The sequence below is a fragment of the Pygocentrus nattereri genome, chromosome 17 (assembly GCF_015220715.1).
Source record: "Pygocentrus nattereri isolate fPygNat1 chromosome 17, fPygNat1.pri, whole genome shotgun sequence".
Lineage (NCBI taxonomy): Eukaryota > Metazoa > Chordata > Actinopteri > Characiformes > Serrasalmidae > Pygocentrus > Pygocentrus nattereri.
Window position 1 is genome coordinate 21,548,751 of NC_051227.1, and position 23,266 is coordinate 21,572,016.

General features: G+C 37.0%; 1 long non-coding RNA gene across 2 annotated transcripts in view; it reads left to right on the forward strand.

Annotated features, from left to right (window-relative positions):
• LOC119265804 overlaps nucleotides 1-23,266 on the forward strand; it is a 51,041-nt gene that overhangs the window by 17,923 nt on the left and 9,852 nt on the right. Inside the window, exons 2-3 of one of the 2 annotated variants that reach the window (XR_005131747.1) lie at nucleotides 2,352-2,546; nucleotides 16,914-16,980. This is a non-coding gene — a long non-coding RNA (uncharacterized LOC119265804). Of the gene's footprint in view, nucleotides 1-1,578; nucleotides 2,547-16,913; nucleotides 16,981-23,266 lie in introns of those variants that run through there. The other variant, XR_005131746.1, reaches the window with a different exon arrangement.

Consider the following 23,266-nt stretch of genomic DNA (forward strand, 5'->3'; position numbering starts at 1 on the left):
CTTTTCTAACGCCTTTGTGTTGTCTGATTGCCTTTTTCATATCATTGCTTAAGCATTCACTAAGGCAAACATAAAGGCCTAGATATGTACAGGCTGCATAGAAACAGTAGAAATATTTATAATATAATTGTGACATGCACAGAACCTTTTAACAAAATGTCCTGTGCATTTGAATGCTGTATTTGTCAGTCAGGAGAAAGTCAGACAGATGGTGACTGGCTGGTGTATCCAGGCTACACACAAACACTGCACTCGCATGTCTGTCTGCTCTCGTCTCTGATGCTTCGTTTTCCTCTGTGACTGTCTGGACCAATCAGACGTCTCCCTCAAAAAATGCCCACAAGCTACCTAAATCTGGAAGGTCAGTTTAGGGCATCGAAGGGACTGTAGAATAAGAGGGCTAGCATGGAAATTAAAATATTTAGACTTAAAATATTCAGAGGAGAGGTTCCACTGGACAATAGAGAGCTGGAGTCATGTGCAAAAGTTTGAACACCCCTGCTCAAATGACCTTTTGCTTGATTTTACAATTGAAAGTATGTTAGGACATTCTCTACAGAGAATACACTTAAATATGACATTTCCAGCAAATTTTAGTGCATAAATTTTATTTATTTACTTACTTTTGCACATGCCACATTGTATGTTTCTTTGTTTTCCCTCAATCTGGTAAATTAAACAGTTAAACAATTGTGCACTGAAATGTGACTGTAGAGTATTTTAACTTACTTTTACTCATAAAATCAATAAAACATACAATTTGACTTTACAGGAGAAGGAAAAAACACACTTTACTTTATGTCCATGTAACCAGACATTTAAGTATGTGTGTGTGTGTGTGTGTGTGTATATATATATATATATATATATATATTTACACTTATACACTATGTAACAAATGCATGTGAATGTTCAGATTGAGAGGCTATTGCATATATAAAGAAAATATTTGTGTATGGGTTTATTATGCGGGTTATAGTGGTAATATTTGCAACAAAAATGTGGTATTAAAAAAATCCCACGTGCGATCAATCAGCAATGATATACACAAGTGAAATATGTTCATGCACTGAACCTTCATGTATTAATTCTCTATTATTTTTCTACAAGAGTATCAATTGATATAATCCATGCTGTGTGACTGTTTTGTATCAAACTCAAGATTTCAATCAGAAATCACTTGGAATTTTCTTATTATATGGGAAGGAATTACAAGCCGTTAATCCCTGTTTTAACAGAAGTAGTAATCCCTGACTACAATTAGTCCATAATCCAGGCAGCAAATTAGTCCAGCTATCTTCTAGCACGGTCACTTTCTGTTCTTTACTCTGCTAAATTTTGCATGGCAACAGTGTAGAGGGAAAAAAAACACACACACCAAGCCAATGGGGATATTTCCACTGAGCTTCAAGAATGAAAGCCACTTTTAGGATCGTGCACATGGTATCATCTTACTTACAACATTACAGCTTTACAAATACTGTCAATTAATAAAAATACGAAGGAATGACAACAGACCAAGAATACACTTACTGTAATAATGATACAGATTTATTAAATCACTAAATTCATGCTAAATTTGCAATTTGCTTGCAACATTTGTTAGGCAAAGATGACATTTGTATAATGTACATGTAATATGTATAGTAAATATAAATTGCAGATTACAGTATACTTACAGTATAATTACAGAATAATTACAGAAAGAGCAGAGAATGCAGTAAATCTGAAAAATACAACAAAATACTCACCTCATGAAAGAGCATTAGGTGACCACACAATGTAAACAAACATAACTATACCTAATTTTAACAAAATAAGCCTAAGTGCCATCATAGAATTGTCTGAAACATATGTCCAGTAATTTTGATTTAATCACTTTAAATTTCCTTCAGCAGTTCATCCAAACTGAAAAGAGAGAAAATGTTACATTATGCAAAAAATGCATTAGAATGGAAGATATATGACATTAAATCATGTCAGTCGATCTTGAAGATAAACTCAATGTTGCAGCTCTGTAGAAATTCAGCATGCTTATCCAGATGCACCATCAGCGACCAGAAGGAAGAGCGTGAGGGAAAGGTAGTGAGGATGAGCGAGAAAGGGAGACAGGGAGAATGAGACAGAAAGAGCGAGAGAGTAGCAGTTAAGTAAAAGAGAGAGAGAGAGAGTTGGCCCACAACCCAGAGCTTGATTAAAAAAAATGCTTGCTAAGCTATCCATTTCACACATGCACCGGCAGGAGGTTCGATATATTCACCCGATCAATGAAGTGAACAGGCACAATGGCCAAATTGGACGAGGCCGCTTTTTTCCTCAAATCCTCATCTCTGATGTCCCCCTCCCTGCAGTCTGTGCTGGTGCTGTGCTCCGAGAGCATGGGGTTACCCCCAGGGCTGCTACGCTCCGTGGACCGGCTGAGCAGGTCTAGTCCACTGAGTGACCCCCCGCATCGGCCCCTTTGAGGGAAAGGCAAGTTCGGTCAGCAGGAAGAAAGTGAGGCGTGGCCCCTTTTCAGTGAGGGAGCGACCCGCGGCCGCCCAGAGGTAAGCAGGGCAGGGAGAGCGGGCAGCTGCTGCCATGGTTACTAGCCAAGTATGAGGGTTCTGCTATTGAGGGGGCTTCTTTCTCATGCTCTCAGCCGGGCAGTGTCACACACTCTGAGGGAAGGCAGTGTAGAGGATTTCATTTCGAGAAGCAGGGCTCATGGTGGAGGACAAACAGTGGGACAGACAGGAGGAGTGTGTCACATGACTGTGTCACTGACCTTAGTCATTTATATATTATTTCACCTTTTTTTCCAAATTTCTTGTTTTTTATTTTGTACAGTTTTTGAAAATCACAGCTGACTTTTACACTCTGTGAAAATGGAGCAATAGAAATGATCCAAAATGCTACGGAATTAAATCTAAATGAACTTATATTAAAAGAAAATACTATTAATGTCTTCTGCTGTAAAGCTACTTTTTTGGAGATACAACATTTTGTTCTGATATATTTATATAGGACAGAAATGACTAAGGTAAGTTGCATGGCCAGGCAATATGCTTCTGCTCTCTGTCCCACCAGTTCACCATTTCTTAATGTAGCATATATTATATATTTGGCTTTTTTTGCATCTTTGTTCTTGCGAGTGTTTTGTGGTTTGTAATGAGCTAAAAATCTGATGTCCAGAGATTCTTTAGACATAAGATTCTTTAAAGGTGAAGTGTTAGGGATGATGGTGCATAGTATTTCCTTTGTATCTCATTTTTGTATCTTGGTCTGTGTAATTTATTTTTTGTCTTTTATTCAAATCATTCAAATATATACACATTATTTTCCTGACTGTTAAACAAATTACATTTTGTACTTGCATTTATATCTCATTTATATTATTCTAAAAGCATTTTAAACTTTACAATAAAAACAGCACATTTTGCGTTTTTATAGGTATATTACCATACTTTTGTCTGTATACTATACTACTGAAATTATATATATATATACATATATATATATATATATATATATATATATATATATATATATAGATGTATACAAAACCTTGTATTTTTCAGTGTTTGACATAATTTGAAAATGCTTGATGGTCTTTACACTGTGTGCAAATAAACAAACAGCCCAAAATTACTTTGGAAAAAAGTCTGGTTCCACTCACTTACATTGAAAGTAAAGTATGTTTTTATTTAACCTATAAAATAGTAATATAAAGTATGTATCCACACACGCAGACACACACGCACACACACACACACACACGTACGCACACACACACACACACACACACACACACACACACACACACACACACATATAATAATAAAATATAAAAAGCACCTTGTAATGACCACAATATTTCTTTTAATGGCTTTTGGCCACAGTGTTTATTGAAGGACTATGGACGGTGCCCTTGTTAAAGCTTTTGCAGATTATACTGATTCTTAATTAACCAAAGCAGTTATTAGTTATTATTAGCATAATATTAGTTTACAGCCAAGACCAAGACTGGGAGAGACTGAGGACATAAAATGTGATCTGTGCAAAAGTTATGGCATATTTTATATTTACTGTTTTATTTGTCCACAATTGTACATAAAAAGTTTCAGAATAATGTTATATTTCAGTGTGTTCTCTGTAGAGGATCTTTTAACTCATTTTTATTTATAAAATCAATAAAATGTGTAACTTGCCCAGGGTGCCAAACACAAATAAGAGAAAGAATAAAACTTTGTACCTACAAAATGCTTTTCAAAAGAAAGAAAAAAGTTCTTTTAATTCATACTAATGAAGTAAGATTCATTTCAAGTTACTCAAGTTACTTTATATATATATATATATATATATATATATATATATATATATATATATATATATATATATATATATATATATATATATATAGAGAGAGAGAGAGAGAGAGAGAGACTTTCAAACAATGACCAGCTATGAAAAATGCAATAGATTTCAAAGGAAATAAAGAAGGTATGAGCTTTTGATCTGATATCAATGATATGTAAAAAGGTAAAAAGCATAAAAGCATAGATAGAAGAAAACCAGTGACATGTGTGTCACAGTGACATGAACTGCAAGCAGTTAAAATATGTATATATATTTAAAGTTTAACTAAAGTATGGCATAATTAAGAGTCTGCTTCTGAATACAGTGCAGAAATTGTGAACTGTGAGTGATCTTGTACAGTGCTGGTGGATCTTGTCCCAGTGGGTTCACTATAAGAATGTTGGCTGCAGCTGACACTTGCTCCTCCAGACAGACACTAAGATCCAGACAGATGGCTAGGCAGGGCAAAGGGGCAGAGCGTGACCACGGCACTGATGGAGCGTGGGAAACTCTTTGGCTCAGTTCACTTGCTCCTATATATGCACGAACAAGACACTGAGACAAAAAAAGCAGATTAAAATAATTAACACTGAGTAAATGTAGTAATTTTTTGCTTAACATGTAGCTCCAGTTTTTGGTTTTTGGTCCAGAGTTTGACCTCTGGGGTTTCTGAATGAGCTGGAGCGGCTGCTAGGGGGCTGAGTGGATATAGATGCAGGCTTTCATTTTACAGGTCTTGCATTTGTTTTTGTAATGTTCCACATTGTCACCTTCACCACATACTGTTTTTTTCTCTACCAAATAGTAATAAAACAGTAATAGACAGGCTGCAAGTGATGAATGTGTTTATTTGGAGTTTTCTAGGAACAGGTGCCAGAGCATGTAGCATATGTAAGAACACGGACAAATGGCGGACAATACCAAAACACAGAATTATGATAAGATGGAGGAGGATGTAAAATAAGAAAAATAATAAATAAATAAGATAACCTTAGACTGTCAGTGTGTCTTTTAATAAGCACATAAAGCAGAAACAGGTACAGGTAATGGTAAGGAGGCGGGACCAGAGAAAAGCCAAAGATGCTGTCGACCAATCAGAGGCTGAATACTTGATGTGGAGTTTTTAAGGTGGAGACTAAACTTACAATGCTGAAAATATTAAGGAGACAACATGATGGTTATTTGCACATAACAATGATGATGATGATGATGATTATTATTATATAAACATAAACAATGCAAATGCAAAACTTATTAGTAGAACTTATTATAACTACTATTATTATTATTAAGGTCTCATTTATGCAGTGTAAAAGATGTGATGCTGTAATAATAATAATAATAATAATAATAATAATAACAGACAAAACAAAAGCATACAGGCAATGATGATAATGATGGTGATTATTATTACTACCATTATTATTAATGTTATTGTTGTTTTGTTTTTTATCATTGTCATTACTAATAAATATTATTTTAAAAGTTATAATCAATTAAATTAATATTTATGTTTGAAATATAATATATTTAAAACTATTATTATTATTATTATTATTATTGTTGAATCAGTAAAATTTATTGTGATTTAGAGGCGAGAGCTGATATTATGACTTCGTAAGTGTGTAAAGGAGAACGGGGAATCATTGACCTGGAACATTCGCTCCAGAAGAATACAGAAAGTGAGAAAAGGGTGAGGGGAAGTTGGGAAGTGCTATTGGTGTCCTAACTCCTTTACGTCTATTGTTCCGAACAAAGGCCAATAACAATAAACCCTGGGGTAGATGGCACTCCACAGAATAGCCACTTTGGTGGGATTTAATGGGTTAATGCAGCACAAAAGGAGCTGAGGCCATGTAATACAGCAGGAGGCCAACACTGGAAACACCAGGCGAGCATTCCAGACTCAGCTCAGTCACTCAGTCAGCCTTACAACTCGATCCCACGTACTTTCCCTATATGTATTTATATGTGTTTAGTGATGGTGATGTGGTCTGATGAATTTACTGTATATCTTCACTCTCCATTTAAAGATACACTTTGCAGTGTAAAAGAAGATAGAGCATGTGGATCCTTTACACATGGGTAAAGGAAACCATTTAAATAATGCTGAGATAACATCCAGTACTGAGCTGGTCAGAGACCACCTTCATTCATTTGATTTCCAGTCAGTGCTGCCATTATGTACCACATAGCTTTATACTTTTTAATTATGTCAATTGAATGAATCAAACAACTGCGGTTTTGCCATTTGTTTCACTGCTTCCCTAAGGGAATTAGACATTCTCTCCGGTTTACCTTTCATTAAACTGAGTTCGTAGAATTCCCAGCGATGAAGCTATTTTCCCTCAAGCTATTTTGATGATGGAGTGTTATCAAAAGGAATATGACTGGAGATCTTCTCTCTTGGTAGCAGCTTTGCTCCAAAGAGATCAGTTAAATACATTTCTGAATTAAAGCTTTTATTATTAAAGTGTCCTTTTACAGTGTCTGTAATAGAAAATGAGCTTGAGCTGTAATAGAGAGTCGTTTTCATTATGATTATTATTCATTTTAGCTGTAGGTAAAGTCTGTTGATTTTTTTTTTATGTGAAAATAAGTTAACGCGTCATCTACAGAGAACACACCAATGCACGTTTTAGTGCACAATTACTGTTTATTAGCTGAATTTAACATATTGGGAAAAAAGAAAGAAAATGTGTTGAGGGTGCGTTCACTTATTTTCTCTTACAAAAATCAGCAAAACATGTTATTTGACCAAACCTTTGCATGATAATCTATATGGTTTCCAATTAGAGTACAAATTTAATACTGATTACTAAAATCCAATATTCAATGCATGACAAAGTATCTCTGTGCTTATTTTCTTTAAGTTGTTCATTCTTTCATTTGTTCATTCATTCATTTACTTAGTTGCAACTATTTGAGTAAGCATTGCGTTTGTACCCGCAATTCTGGCACAAAGGTTGTGTTTTTAGTGACCATAGATATGTGTAATGTGCTCTGTTGGCACTGCATCATATCCCACTGGTTCTTTTGTGATGTCTATAGCTATTTATGAATAGTGCCGTCCTCCTGAGCGGAGCTGGCATTAGACCACAGAAAATGAGCACAGCTGAAAAGTAAGTATCAGTTTCATGCTGCTCTTTGTTTTGATTCCACCCCTGAGGAATCCTTCCCCTCACTTGACCTCCGCTTTTCTTGTGATGCATTTCGGCAGGGTTTCCATTAGCCTCCTCCTTCAGGGCTAAAGCAGCTCATTTAGCCTTGCAGTTTGTGGTGGACGTGCTGTTGCGCTGCTCACTGTTTCCATTTTCCATGCTGTCCTACCCATCTTCATTAGTTTAATGTGCCTATCACCTATGGTCAAAACAAAAAAGCAGCAGACGTCCAACACGATTTGACACAGATTCAGGCTGGTGCCTGTTCTTACATCCTCAGAGCTAGCTGCACCACATATTTGCCCATTTCAGTGAACATTATGTGGGGCTTTTAAGCACTGATGCATTCAGACCCATTACTAAAGGCATTATTCTCTTCACACGCTTGGTGACAGGACAGAATGCTACATGGTACAACATGCAGAGTGAGAAGGATGTAAACTAGGCCTAAGATTCAGTGAAGAACAGGGTCTTGTTCTGATTCCCACTGAGATGGAGGTTAATTGTGGTAATTTGGAAAGAAAACATCTTAGTGGAATGGCCATTTTTATTCTCTCACATTTTAAAGAAAAACACTGATGCATGGTTAGAAATTGAGATGTTTCGCCCATGTATTTGTTCTGAGCCAGGTGTGGAAACAGTGGGACAAAACATAAGGCTGTATAATATATTTATACTTTTAAAACAGCACTTTTATTGTTTTTTTTTTACATATTTTAAAGAATTAAATAAAAGTCAGAAACCACCTTCAAATGTCCAAATGGCTGTGATGTTTTCCATTTTTTAATGATGTTTCTGCCTAGAATACACACAAGATAATTCACGTGCATCAACGTCAAAGATAAAATGAGTTAAAATAAATGATTAAAACATATTAGAAGACACAAAGAAAATTGGACTCCTAGCAACCATGCAAGACCTGGTAAACCAACAAAACTGTCTCCATCAACTAAACAATACTCAAAGCTTTTCTAGATCTGATCTGGAAAAAATCCACAGGTGTTTCTGTGCATCCACTGTGACAGGACAACTCAACACTATGAGTCTGAAAGGATGTGTAGCTGTCAATAAGCTGTTATACTGAGATAAAGAAACAGACAAAAAAGAACATGTGCACAAGAACTCCAAACTGGAATCTAAATTGATGAGTCTAAATTTGTTCTTGGGATTAATTGGATTGTGAGAAGCAGAAAATGCAACCAACCTCTAAGACCGATCTTTGACAGAGTGAACAATATTCCTGCAAATGCTTTTAACTAATTATAAAACTAAATGCAGTAAATACTAAATGTTTTAATATACTAAATACTGAAAGCTCAGAATTTAAAATGATATATAGTTGTTGGGGTCCCTATAATTTTTAATATATATTGTTTGGTTTTTCTAACACTAAAATTTGAAAATCTTGTACTCAGTGGGTCTTTTCACTGGAACCGGATTGAAATAGATTTAAGTTAGTTTCAATAACTTGCTTTGGTCAGAATACCGAATTAAAAAAAAGAAGTAAAACCCTCACCTGCTGTACCTTTTTTTTTACAATGCAAAGCATCTCTTTAAATGGAGAGTGAAGATACAGAGCACAATTATCAGACCTGCACTAGGGCTTAGCATTTTAACATTTATCTCTATTCACTGTTGTTTATGTGTAGAATGTGTCACGTTTCATCAGAGCATTGCAACTGCCTCATCATATTAATATTAAACGGATGGAATCTCAACTTTCTTTTTGGTAAGTAGCCATTAACACTGTGCATAGTTGATCAGCATGCTGCTCAAAAACAAGGAAGGTAATTAAGCTAAAATGCAGTCTGAATTCATGCTTCATGCGAGGTGCTTTTGAAAGGCCAATCAAGCAAATGCTTTCACAGGCCTTTTGAGATGCTATAAGCATCGATCCTGGCAAAGTGCCTTATTTAGTCACTTGGAGGGTTATGTTTATTTTCAAGCCTTCAAGATCATTTGGAAATTCATAATGTCTACAGGAGTTTGATGCAGGCTAGTGCTCAGTGGAGGAATTATTTATGATTGTTAGAGAAATGATGGGTAGTAAGTAGGTCCATTTTGTCAGTTACATGTACATAAGTACCATCATAAGTAACATATTGTTGAATTTGTACTTTCCTGAGTATTTTCAAATAATAATAATTTTACTTCTAAGCAAATTTGTAAGGAATCTGCTTTCATATTTAGCCATTCGTATGGACTTATTAGTTAATTTTGTGTGCGCGTGTGTGTGCGTGTATGTGTGTGTGTGTGTGTGCATTTAAAGGGGAATTCCACCACTTTTTCAAAATTGCATAGTTCAATTGTGGCTTGACATTATTTGTTTAAATTGTTCATTATAAACATGTATCTGGACCAAAGGCAATAAGATAATTGGTTGAATTTTTCCTCACTCACTGTTATATGCAAGACCTTTTAGATTGTAATGTAATGTGGATAAAAAAAGTAGTGATAAATTTGGACAAATCCCTTGCCCTGGTCCTGCTTCACAATACCCTGCATGGAACTACACTACAATTAAAATTCCCCTTTAATTTCATCATGTTATGTAGGTAACAGTCTCTGTAGGTCTTTGAAATTGCTCACACATTTGGCTTTGGATTTTTTTTGTTTTATTTAAGACCAAAAGAATCCTGAAAAGTTAAGAATACGGCAGTTCTAAGTTACTGCTTCAGTAGTTCTTTGAGCTGAACATTTTGTCCTTAGTCTTTATTTTGATGAACTAACTTTACTTTTACTTGAGTATTGAGTTAGGCTGCTCTACCGACACTTAAAAATAAGGATGCCCAACAGGGTCATTTGGAGCACTTTTGGATCCTTACATAACCTTTCAGTGAATATTTCTGCAAAGAACCATTCTTGTAAATGAGACCACAAAGGTTCTATACCCGTTAAAGGCCATTGCTAGAACCATGAATCCAAGCCAAGAGCCAGATATGATCCACACTATGTTCACGCTGTGTTGCTATTTCTACTCATGGACATTTGACAAATTTTCACAATGAAATTCTATCTGATTTTATCCTCCTTCTTTGTGATGTCAGGCTCAGTGACTTAGACCAAGCATGTCTGATCTAGAAAGATAGAGTCTGCTGATACACAGATGAGATCTGCTGTTCCACGGCATGACGTGGAAGCTGAGTACTCCTGAAAAGCTGTATTTTGAATCACTCCCAGCTGAATTTACACACCATTTATGTTAGCACTGCGCAAAAGTCAGGGATCAGCCATGGTTTATTCAATTTCAGACAAGAACATCCCTTAAGTACAGGTTATTCATTTTTCAGGAGAAATTTCAGAAGTGATTAGATATAAGATAATCCATTTGCACAGTGTAGAAAAACAAGTCAAAGGAAAATAAATTCTAATGAGCGAGGAGGCAGACGCATGTGCTGAGTAAAGGAAGATTTATTTTGGGCAAATCCAGGATCGTAGTCGTAACAGTCCAGGCTCATACAGCCAACACAGAGAGATTGCGGGACAGACATGACGAAACCACAAAACAGACAAACAGTACAAACATACAATCAAACAAGTCAAACAAAGACCAGCGAAAACAAAGGGCAAACACAGGGCTTGAATACGAAGATAAGGGTCAGGTGAAAACAATCAGGGGTGGAGTCACAAAACAAGGGGGCAAGACTAGGGATACCAAAACAAAGAAGCATGTGGACTATCAAAAGATAAACAAAAAGCACATGGGGGAATGGGAGGAGCCAAGCGTGACATAAATAATAATTAGAGTTCATATATGATTTAAAGTTATAAAAAAAATTGGACTGCAAACAAACATGGGAGGCCTGGTAGACCACCAAAACTGCCAACAGATAAACAGATACACAGCACTTAACAGATACACTTACACAACAGATAAACAGCACTTAAAGCTTTTTCTCTTTGGGAAAAAGGAGAAAATCAAGCTCCACTCTTGATTCAAATAGACAAAAAAGAAGAACATTCAGAAATCAAACAAAGAAGCTACTGGTGTTCTCAGAACAACGGACTGACCACCCCAGAGTCCAGACCTCAACATCACTGAATGTGTTTGGTGATTACTTGCATCAGGTGAAGCATGAAATGCAATCAATTTCTAAGACTGAACTTTTGGAAGAGTAAAAAAATATCCCTGCAGATTTCTTTGAAAAAACTGAAATCAAGCCTCCCCAAAAATAATGGAAAAATAAAGGCAAAGGGTGGACACATATTAAATGATGATATTTATATTGTGTTTAGTTGTTGGAGCCTTCCTGACACTGAAAACTTACAGGCCGTTTGAATGGAAAAGCCATTAATGAAAAGGTGGTCTCTGACTTTTGCACAGTACTGTATGAGAAAGCATAAAGTACACAATAACAATAAGAATAATACGCAATAAGAAAATGTGAATATTCTTTTAGACTTCCTTGAATCTTTCAGACTTGCCCATTTTGGACAGTCGACTCTGGGTGTGCAAAAATGTATTTGAGCTGTGTGTGAGGCCTAATGCAGGTTGCATGTTTGCTGTGCCCATTCTTGCTCTCCCCTAAATGGACCCCCACTTTTTCCCTTCATTGCTTCTACCCACAGCTTCACATCCAGCAGCTGCCGCCAACAAGTCCCACTAAAATAGTGGCTGTGTTTAGTCTGGCACCGTGCAGCAAGATTGATTGGCAGCTGGGTCAAACAAAGTCATTTTTTTGGCTCCTCTCCCAGGCAAATTTCTGCCTTGCATTGGGTTAGTGGTATCAGGTCCCTTTCCAGAGGGGCTGACCAAAGAGCTCTCCTTATTCACCTCAGGTTCCTTGCTCTCAATCCATCCAAACATCCATCAGCTTGATGAAGGCTTAAACACGGCACAAAAGGATACAAATGAGTGAGTGGCAGCCAGAGGAAAAGATTCAGCTATTGTTCTTAATGATGAAGGGTGGAACACGGACCGCTCCGTGCGGCCCCTTTTGTTTCTGTACAGTGCTAAAGCCCGGTAATTTCACATTTGGCCATTTATCAGGCAGCAGAGGGACCTACTCACTGACAGGTTTACATCTGGAAAAGTGCACTGTGGTAATGTAGGCCTGTTTACACCAAATTACACTTTAGACGCCTTTGAGACTGACAGCCGTATGCAGGTGCTTTGCCCTGTTGAAATGGGTCTTGGACTTGAATTTCTTGACTTCAATTTTGCAATGTGTTCTAAGTTAGCATAGGCTGACGTCATGGCTAATGTGTTGCTTTTTCAAGTCCTGTCTTGGTCATCATGTATCCTGTCTAAATGTTATTTTTGTTGGCAGTATTATTACCTCAGTGCATAGTGCTTGTAAATTGTTTTGCTGCTGAAGATGGGTGAAAAAGTGGTATATCAACCTACAAATCTGTAAACAAAACCTAATTATCAACCAGGTTCACTGCCTGGTAGGAAACTTTGCTAGCAGATAAATAGTTTCACTGTTGGGTGCAAAAATGGTATATCAGCAATCAAACCAGTAAACAAAGTAATTGTAATTATGTTCACTGCCTCGTAACACACTGTACTTTGCTAAACAGACGGTAAACAGGCTCACTGCTCAAAACAGTTGAAAAATAAAGCTATACCAACAAGCAAATCAGTAAACTAAACATAATTATGCACTAAAATGACTGTCTGGTAGATAACCATTATGATTCTAAGAGTTTTCATGTTTTCTCATTCCCTCTGAGACAACAAGTGAATAAATTGCATTTAGACAAAAATGAAAAAAAAGAAGAAACGAGACTTGAAACAGTCAACATGAACCCATTAACACACTTGTCGATCTAGGATTAGGTCTGCATGGGCCCATTTTTCATGAAAGAGATCCAAAGCATTGGTCTAGTCAAAGCCATAAGCCTGGGAGATTTTGGAGAAGAGTGCGATGCATCTGCCAGAGTTCTATTTTTTTGTCTGTGCAACTTTAATAGGATTCAGGCCCTGCTGAGGCTTATTTTCACTCTGTAAAATGCGGTGGAGTGTGCGAGTCATGAGTCCTGTCATATGTTTGAGTAATTGCTATGAACCGAGTGACTCCACGATGCATGTAACGCTGCCTTGTGGCCAAATAGCACGTGAGCAGACCCACTCAGCTGCTGCTTGCACTTTCTCATTTAAGATAAATGGCGCCATTGACTTCAGTCTACGTGTGTGCAAATAGCCAGTGTGTGGGCCAACACATCCGCACATTGTTTCCCCAGATAAACGCCTCCTTAGGTTCCTACTTTTCCATACCATTATTGCACTTTATGACGCTTAATTAAGTTTCTATTCTCATATGATGTATGAGGGACATTAGGCACTCTGTCTGTCGGAATCCTGCACATGTGGAAACTTCAGAAAAGAACACTGGGTATCACATTGATTAGGGGTTTACATCATAGGTAGACATTGCATACATCATATTGCATTGGCCTGACTAGGGATACATGCAAAACATCAATTGCATGAACAGTACTGCGCAATTACAATTAAAAAGCTGTTTATCTGGACATTATCTGGACGGTGTTTAATTGCTCATAAACATGAACACTACATAAATAAAATAATAATAACAGAACAAGTATTGATTTTATGTAATGTGTTTATATCCAAGCTTCTTGAGAAAGTAATATTTGTGGCTATCATCCAATACCAGGGTATGGCTAATCAGTCATTCATTATGTTAGATCAAATATTCTGGTGATGGAATTAAACAAACTATGTCATGACTGAGGATGTCCAGGAGAAATCTAGAACCAAATTTATTCTTAAAACTTTTCTGTATTTGTGATTTTTATTTATTCTAATGATATACGCAATATATATTGCAAAGATAACAATATGCTTAGGTGCCTAAAATGTTTACAGGGTACTATGTTAGCATACTGGTATACATCCAGCATGCTTAAATGTGCCAAAAGGGTTCTTTGGAGTGCTGCCATAAAATAATAAGTTTTGTTTGGCTAATAAATTGTTCAAAAGGTTTGTTAAGGAAATAGTTTTGTAAATGACTTGTGAATCTGAAGAATTTTTTTTAAAGTTACAGTATGTTAGTTTTGTTTCTTTGAATTTTGACAAAAAAAATGTACACAGTGCAGCTTTAAAATTGCATAATATAAAGCTTTTGTACTAGCTGAAAGTTTATTTCCTAAAACTGTGCATCTAACCAAGAACTATTTAGGAATAATTACTTAAAAAAATGTTTTGCAGTGAATACTTGAACACCAGCAGGCCAATCAGTTAATCATCCTGGAATAAAGATTTTTATAAACATTATCCTTCAACAGGTCACACTTCACATCTTCGCCTACAGCATGACAAGTCAGATTGACCAAGTGAAAAAAGTGTCCAGGAATGACTCAGTTTGTTGGACAAATGAGCAAAATTCTATCACGTAGGACAGAACCTAGTATTATTTTTTAATGCCAAACATTATAGGCTAATCCAAATGTTAGCTACCGTATATTCACCAACAACCTTACATAAATCTCTGTGCTAAAGAAAACAAATCTGCTAGTGTGGCTGCTAACAGCATTTGATTTTCTCAGCTCCAGTGCGTGAAATCAAGTGCTACCATAAATCAGCCTACCAGTACCTTATTTCCATATAATTTACATAAATCACACCCTAATTTATGCAGTTGTTTGGCCAATAAACAAACAGCATTCAGTGGCTTATAATGGACTGCTCCCCCTACTGACCAAACTTTGTTTGTTAATATTATGCTGACTTGAGGAAAAAATGTGAAATTAACAGAATGGCTTTTTAAACACATTTTTAATATAGGAGGAATGATTTGATTGTGTAGATTGATTAATTTCCTAAAAAAACATTTAAGTGTTGTATTATGGCTGAATCTGTGATGCTTCTGCTCTAGCTGTGTTTGTATTGTATATTTTTTGGGTTATGCCAGTAGTAAAAAACAAAAGCACAGTGTTACATAGAAGACTTGTTGCATTTGTTTATACTAATATGTATGTACAACAAGTACACACACTTTTGTACTGGATTGCCATGTGCACAAATTATTAGTATTATTGTTACTGTCTGTTTTTATTATCACTGATTTTATGTATAAAGTATATTAAACAATAGTTTTGATTAGTTACCTGTAAATCAAGCATTTTGTCATGTTGTTAAATTATTGTGCTTGAATTTACATACATGTCTGCCAGATGTGAGTTTGATTGTACAGATAATCCTAAAATGAAATTGATGAGTAACACAACTGTCTGCTGACTATGCAATTTATGGGTCATTGCATCCAGTTGGTTTTAATTTACTGGTCTTGTAGAGTTTTTGCTGGTCAAATTCATGTATTTGCTGGTGAACTGATACTCTGATTCCTATAAGAATTTAAACAACCATCTAAGAGTTGGCCCTGTCATTGGTTTAATAATTGAGTCCAAGACAGCACAGCTGTGCTTACTTTCTCTGAGTGAGTAGGATGGTCCTCTCTCTCCCCCATCTCTCAGGGCATTGCTAGTCATCTGTTAACTGACAACACTATTGGCAGTTAGCGCTCTTCTCCAAGTGTGTTGAGCTGTCCAATGACGTTGTGTTAGCAGCAGTTTGATATGGTTTGAGATGTGGAAGACGTGGTGCCACTTCACGTGCCTTGGAGGAAGCATGTGTTACCCTTCACCCTCCCAACTTGGTAGCATTTTGTGATAGTCAGAGCCTCGTTGGCTCGCTAGCAGGCTGAAGTGCCCACAGTTAAATTGGATAAAAAGTTTTTTTTTCTCTTAAAAGCTTATTCAGTGAGTTTGAAATGCAATATGAGTCAATGGGGATTTCCCACCATTCATTAATTCATTTTCAAGTTTAAACTTGGTCCAGAGGCAACCAATAATTTGCAGCTTACTCTAAAACATGTTTCTGTAAGTGAATTAGCAGTAAAAGCACCACTCACACAGCAGATTTGCTCTCACTCCTTAAACAGCATCGCTGTTTTCTGTCTACTGCTCATCTGAAGATGGCAGACTTCTCGATTTGTTATGATGACATTTTGTAATGGAGATCATGTGAATCTCTGTGATTGATGTGGGAGACATGAAAGTATACAAACAGAAGGTTGGCAATCATAGTATGGTAGATGTTTATCATAGAATCTGTTAGTCTACTTTATGCTTATAGTTTTCCTTGAGAAGCCTGAGGATATACAGCTTTATTAAATGACCTGTATATTACATCTTTCTTATTTTTTTTCCTGAGACCCAAGATTTTGTGTTTCATATTACAAAAAGATAATAATTCAAATATGTGACCATTTTTCAGCCTGTCCTGTTTTTGTTTATGTGAAATTAACACAGATATAGATACAGTATGTAGCAAATTAACAATAGGCTAATACTAAACAGAGTATATATGTTTAGTAGCTTACTTTTGTGATATTTAAACAGCATCAACATACAGTCACGACAACATTATCTTCTTTCACTTTTCAGGTAAAAAGGAAGGTTTGATGATGATCACTTAAAAGAAAATGAGGAAATGAGGACACTTGCCCTCAAGGTAAGTGCTGAGCTCTTCAAGTTATTCAGCTAATGTTTCAGTTAATAAATTAATAGACTGTCTCATCAAAAGAACCCCTGTATAATCTATGCTGCTCATATGTTACTAAAATCTCTTAATAAGCTTATGATAAAGAGAAATTTGATATGCTATACATAGGGAGCTCGTATAGCACACAGCTAGTCCATGTTCTGCTAGTCTGTTTGGGCATGCTTCATTTCTTTCAGCAACATTGCTCCTGGCTAATAAATGCAGAATCACTATGGAGCCACTTGTCATTAACCCGTAGATCCGATCTTGTGGTAAAGTCAACAGCACAAGCTCGTCTCTATGGGTCTCTGTCTCTGTGGTAGACCAGCTCTTAGCTTTATATCTGTTTATTTCTATGTATGTCTTCAAATGCATCATAAGGTCCTAAAAATGGTGATATAGAAGAGTGTCATACAATCAGTGTACACTATATTGCCAAGAATATTCACTCGCCCATCCAAATCATTGAACTCAGGTTTTCCAGTGACTTCCATGGCCACAGGTATATAAGACCAAGCAACTAGACCTACAGACTGCTTCTACAAACATTTGTGAAAGAACGGGTCGGTCTCAGGAGCTCAGTGAATTCCAGCATGGTATCTTGATAGGATGAAGTCCAGTCGTGAGATTTCCTCACTACTACATATTCCACAGTCAACTGTCATTGCTTATAATAGCAAAGTGGAAGCAATTGGGAATGACAGCAACTCAGCCACGAAGTGTTAGGCCACGTAAAATGACAGAGTGGGGTCAGTGAATGCTGAGGCGCATAGCGCGCAGAGGTCATCAACTTTCTGCAGAGTCAATCACTACAGACCTCCAAACTTCATGTGGCCTTCAGATTAGGTCAAAAACACTGTAGAGAGCTTCATGGAATGAGTTTCCATAGCCGAGCAGCTGCATCCAAGCCTTACATCACCAACCACAATGCAAAGTGTCCAATGCAGTGGTATAAAGCTTCTCCATCTGGCAGTCTGGATTTGGCGGTTGCCAGGAGAACTTTGTCTGGCTGCACTGTGCCAAGTATAAAGTTTGGTGGAGGGGGGATTATGGTGTGGGGTTGTCTTTCAGGAGTTGGGCTCGGCCCCTTAGTTCCAGTTAAAGGAACTCTTAAAGCTTCAGCATCAAGAGATTTTGGATTTCATGCTCCCAACTTTGCTGGAACAGTTCGGGGACGGCCCCTTCCTGTTCCAACATAACTGTGCAACAGTGCTCAAAGCAAGGTCCATAAAGACATGGATGAGTGAATTTGGTGTGGAAGAACTTGACTGGCCTACACAGAGTCCTGACCTCAACCCAATAGAACACCTTTGGGATGAATTATAGCAAAGACTGTGAGCCATGCCTCCTCGTCCAACATCAGTGTTCAATCTCGTAGATGCGCTTCTGGGAGAAAGTAAAAAATTCCCATAAACACACTCCTAAACCTTGAGGAAAGCCTTCCCAGAAGCTGTAATAGCTGCAAAGGGTGGGCCGACATCATATTAAATCCTATGGATTAAGAATGGGATGTTACTCAAGTTCATATATGTGTGAAGGCAGACAAGCGAATACTTTTGGCAATATAGTGTATAAAAATGGTTAGACATAGAGTTGTAACCTTAAGCATTGTAAGCTTTATGTTATTTTCTTTGTTTTATTTTATTTATTATTATTATCATTATTATTGACTCATTCATTATGAGTATGATCATGAGGAACTGTGTGCATCCGGGTTGAGGTAGTAGGTTGTATGGTTTAGAATTACATCCTGGGAGTTAACTGTACAACCTTCTAGCTTTCCTTGGAGCTCACTAAAGTCATCGAACAGGAGAAATTGCCTGCAATTGTTTATGTATTGTGCACAATGTTTAGCTTGAGCTTAAACAAAATATGCATGATTAACTTTTAATGCATGTGTACATGTACGTCTGCACAAAACTAAAGCAGAAGAAGTTACACCTTCCTCTGCTTTTGATAAAGTTGTGGCTCATACTATGTAATATATACTACAAACCCAGTTCCAAAAAAGTTATCACTGTATGTAAAATGGCAATAAAATTTGAAAGCAGTGGTTAGTAAACACACAAAAATGCAATAATTGATGTTTTACCTTTTAAACATACTTCTTTTTATAAATATGTGCTCATTCCAAATATGATGCCTGCAACATGTTTCAAAAAGACTGAGACGGGAGCATGTTTACCACTGTGTTACATCACCTCTCTTTTTAAAAGCACTTTGTAATGTAATCAAACTGATCCCGTATTAAAAGTGGATACAACTCTTGAACTGCACTACCATATGGTGCTTTCATTGTGTTATATGTTGCTTTTTATAATGTGGCACATGTTTTCAACTAGGATACAGGCAAGCCAATTAGCACCCACACTCTCTGATTACGCAGACAGGGCACATGCATAATGTCATGTTGTAGTAAGCATGGACATGTCTGAAAAAGACGGTGTCTAAAAGGCAGCATATGTAGCTCCAAAATTTGCATGTTTCAGTGCTATTGCCTCTGTCACTGATGTTCAAGTTACTTGTGCCATTGACACTAATACCCCCCTGACCATAACAGACCCTGATTTTTAAACTTTACAGTGGGAAACGTCTGGATGGTCATTGACTTCTTTGGCCTACTTCCATAAACAATCTGAAATGTGGCCCATAAAAGTCAGCAGAGTTTCAGGACATTGATGCATAGGCCTTCAGCTGTGCATAGTACAGTCTTAACTTGCATTTGTGGATGCATTGATGAACAGTGTTTTTTATCAACAGTTTGTCAAAGTATTCCTGAGCCCATGTGGTGATATCCATCAAAGAAACATGTTGGTTTTTAATGCAGGGCTGTCTGAAGGGTTGGAGGTCTTAGCCATTTAGTTATGATTTTCGGTCTTGCTTTTTAAGCACAGAGATTTTTCCAGATTTCCTGAATCTTGTAATAACATTATGCGCTCTACAGATCGAAATACCTAATATCCACTCCTTGAGGAATGTTGTCCTTAAACAGTTTGCTATTTGCTGATGTATTTTTGTCTTGTTCTCGATGAGGCTCTCGATGCTCCCAAGTATGATTACATCACCACTTTACATTTTAACAGTGTTTGTAATCTTGAATTGCCCCTGTCCTAACTTTTATTTTAAACATGTTGCTATTTCAGAATGAACAACAATAAAACACATTGTTCATAGGGAAAAAAGCAATACATACCCTGTCTTTATAATGCTTTTCTTTAAGTGCGAGTCAAGATGGATATAGAAATTGCTGCTTTCTCTTTTTCTTTGCATTTCACCTACTGTCACAACTAATTTAGAACTGGGTTGTAGTACCTAGTAATTTTTTAAGATAACTTTTGATTTCCCACTTCTTAAATGCAACTTTGGAAAAAAATATCATAGTGTCAACAGTGGAAATCTTTTCACCTAGACTATGATTAATTCCTTCACTAATGCATGAAGTCCAGTATTCAAAGAAGTTTGAGTAATGATTGTCAGTAATGACAAAGAGCATTGTTCTTAAGCTAGTTTAAGTGTTTTCCTTTGTGCAAGGCTGAATTTAGTTGAGTTTTTTTATTGTCATATTCATTGTCTTTTGCTTTACAGTGAAGTTGTTCTTTCACTGTATGTTAGCAGAGATGTTAGCAGAGATTGCTAGTAACTAGTTCCATTTACTCAGTCATGTATACAAGCCAAATTTTTATGGTTTTGTAAAATGAAATTTTTTAATGAAAATGCTTTTACCTATGCTTAAGTACATTAGTGAGGAAAGGATCCTACTTTTAACTAAGTTACATTTTAGTCATTAAAGCTCCTCTTACTTTGGAGCTTTAGCATTTTATTCTAGACCAAGTGTGCATGAAAAAGAGTAGAACAGAACTTAAAAAACTGTTTAGCAGTAATAATTGATATGCGTAATGACAAATACATAAATTATTAAACATAAAAAAGCATGCTACAATACAGTAAAATAAAGTTTCCTCATTAAAACAAAATCTTCACTGCATATTTACATTTACATTTACAGCATTTGGCAGATGCTCTTATCCAGAGCGACTTACAAGAAGCACTTTGTCTATCTAGAGAAAGTATCTTTGCTAGTTACCAATACGTTAGGGAGAGTCAGTCCTGAGCTCAGGTACTGCTAGAAACAAAGTCACTGTAGATACCCAGAGAAAAAGGAACAGAGTTGAACACAGAACTCTGTGATGTACAATGCAATTCAATACGATACAATACAGTAAACTACAATAGACAGTACAATACAATAAAATATAATATATAAGTGCAGCACAAAATATTGCAAAAATACCTAATTCAATGCTCATTTAAGTGCTTTTTAAAGAGATGATTGTAAAGTGGTACCTGGGGAACGGAGATTGTAAAGTGGTACCAGGGGAAAGTGTAGCAAGGCAGCATAGGGTGGTTGTCTGTAGAATGAGATTAGAAACAAAGAAGAGGAAGAGAGTGAAGACAGAGCCAAAGATTAGATGGTGGAAGCTGAAGGAGGAGGATGGTTGCAGGCAGTTCAGGGAAAAATTGCAACAGGCCCTTGGGGGCAGTGAGGAGCTACCTGAGGACTGGGAAACTACAGCTAAGGTGGTGAGAGAAAGTGGCAAAATGTGTTGGGTGTTTCGTCTGGTCAGAGGAAAGAAGACAAGGAAAGTTGATGGTGGAATGAGGAAGTCCAGCAGAAGAAGAAGGCAGCTAAGAAAAAGTGGGATAACCAGAGAGATGAAGGAAGTAGGCAGGAGTACTGGGAGGCTAGTCGCATAGCGAAAAGAATGGTGGCAAAGGCAAAGGCTCAGGCCTATGATGAGCTGTATGAGAGGCTAGACAGTAAAGAAGGAGTAAAGGACTTGTATCGTTTAGCTAAACAGAGAGATAGAGCTGGAAATGATGTACAGCAGGTTACGCTGATAAAGGATAGAGAGGGAAATGTAGGTTTTGTAGGCAAGAATTAGGGTTTTAAATCTGATGCGTGCAGCTACAGGAAGCCAGAGAAGGGAGCACAGCAGTAGGGTGACGTGGCTGAACTTGGGCAGATTGAAGACGAGCTGTGCTGTGGCGTTCTGGATGAGGCTTGATGGCCTGCATGGGAAGACCAGCCAAGAGCGAGTTGCAGTAGTCAAGCCTTGAGATGACGAGACTGCACTAGCACCTGGGCGGCCTCATGGGTGAGGATTGGTCAGATCCTACGGAGGCTGTACAGGAGATATCTTCATGACCGAGTTAGGTGTGAGTCAAGAACAATAATTGTCCATCCATATTCTTTATGATGTGCACAGAATTTATGATAGCCAATATTTTTCATATCAATTTGTCTTTCATTTTAAACTGACAGCTGACCTGCACTCACAGTTTTGACTCTCCTCTTGCCACCTGAAAATCACATCACATCACAAAGTCTTCATCTTACCAGTAGAGGGTTGAAGAGAGTGATCAATAGGTGACCTTGTTATCCTAAAGCTGCTATTTAGACTCAGACGTGTCACAGAGCTAGCTTTCACTTTATGGTCAGTAAATAAGCATAATGTGTGTGTGGTGCTCTGAGGTGTCATCGATTTGTCTGGAGCTGCTCCTTTCGCTGCTGTGTCAGAGACCTTCACAGATCAATGCAGATTTGACCTTTAACCTCTGCAAGAAATCGATAGCATTGACTTGAAGGCTTCTGGGCTGCATTGATAGAATGGCTTGGTGTTTATTGTGACAAGACTGGATAGTTATTAATGTTTGCACACATTACACATAAGGCTCATTTTAAAAATGTGAATATATGGATTTTCTTTAGTAGCAAGTACATGTTTTTGTACCCAGTTATTGGCAATAAAAGGCATGGGCATATAAATGCACTGAATTCAGTGAGTCAGTAGAGTTTCAAGTTGTCAGTAGAGAGCTGGTTTCAACTGTTTTACAACATTTCTGTTTAATTAAATCATTAAGATTTAAACAGATTCTTCTAGGATGGTCTGATGTGAATTGTACATTCTGGGGAAACATACAGAGTCAGTATTGCTCACAGTGGTGGTGATAGGAACCAGATGTCTGAAGAGTTTAATGCCTCGTACCAGACAGTAATTACATGAAATGGTTATGACCATTGCATCTGATTTTGGCTTTATCTCTATTTTACTTTTATTAATAATTAAATATGAAAGCTCAGAAGGCTTGCAGGTTCACTGATGATACTGAAAATAAAACATATTTGCGTTGATGACATCATAACCCCTGGTTCCTATCACGTCTATAAAATGAACCATTTCACTTCAAACCACTT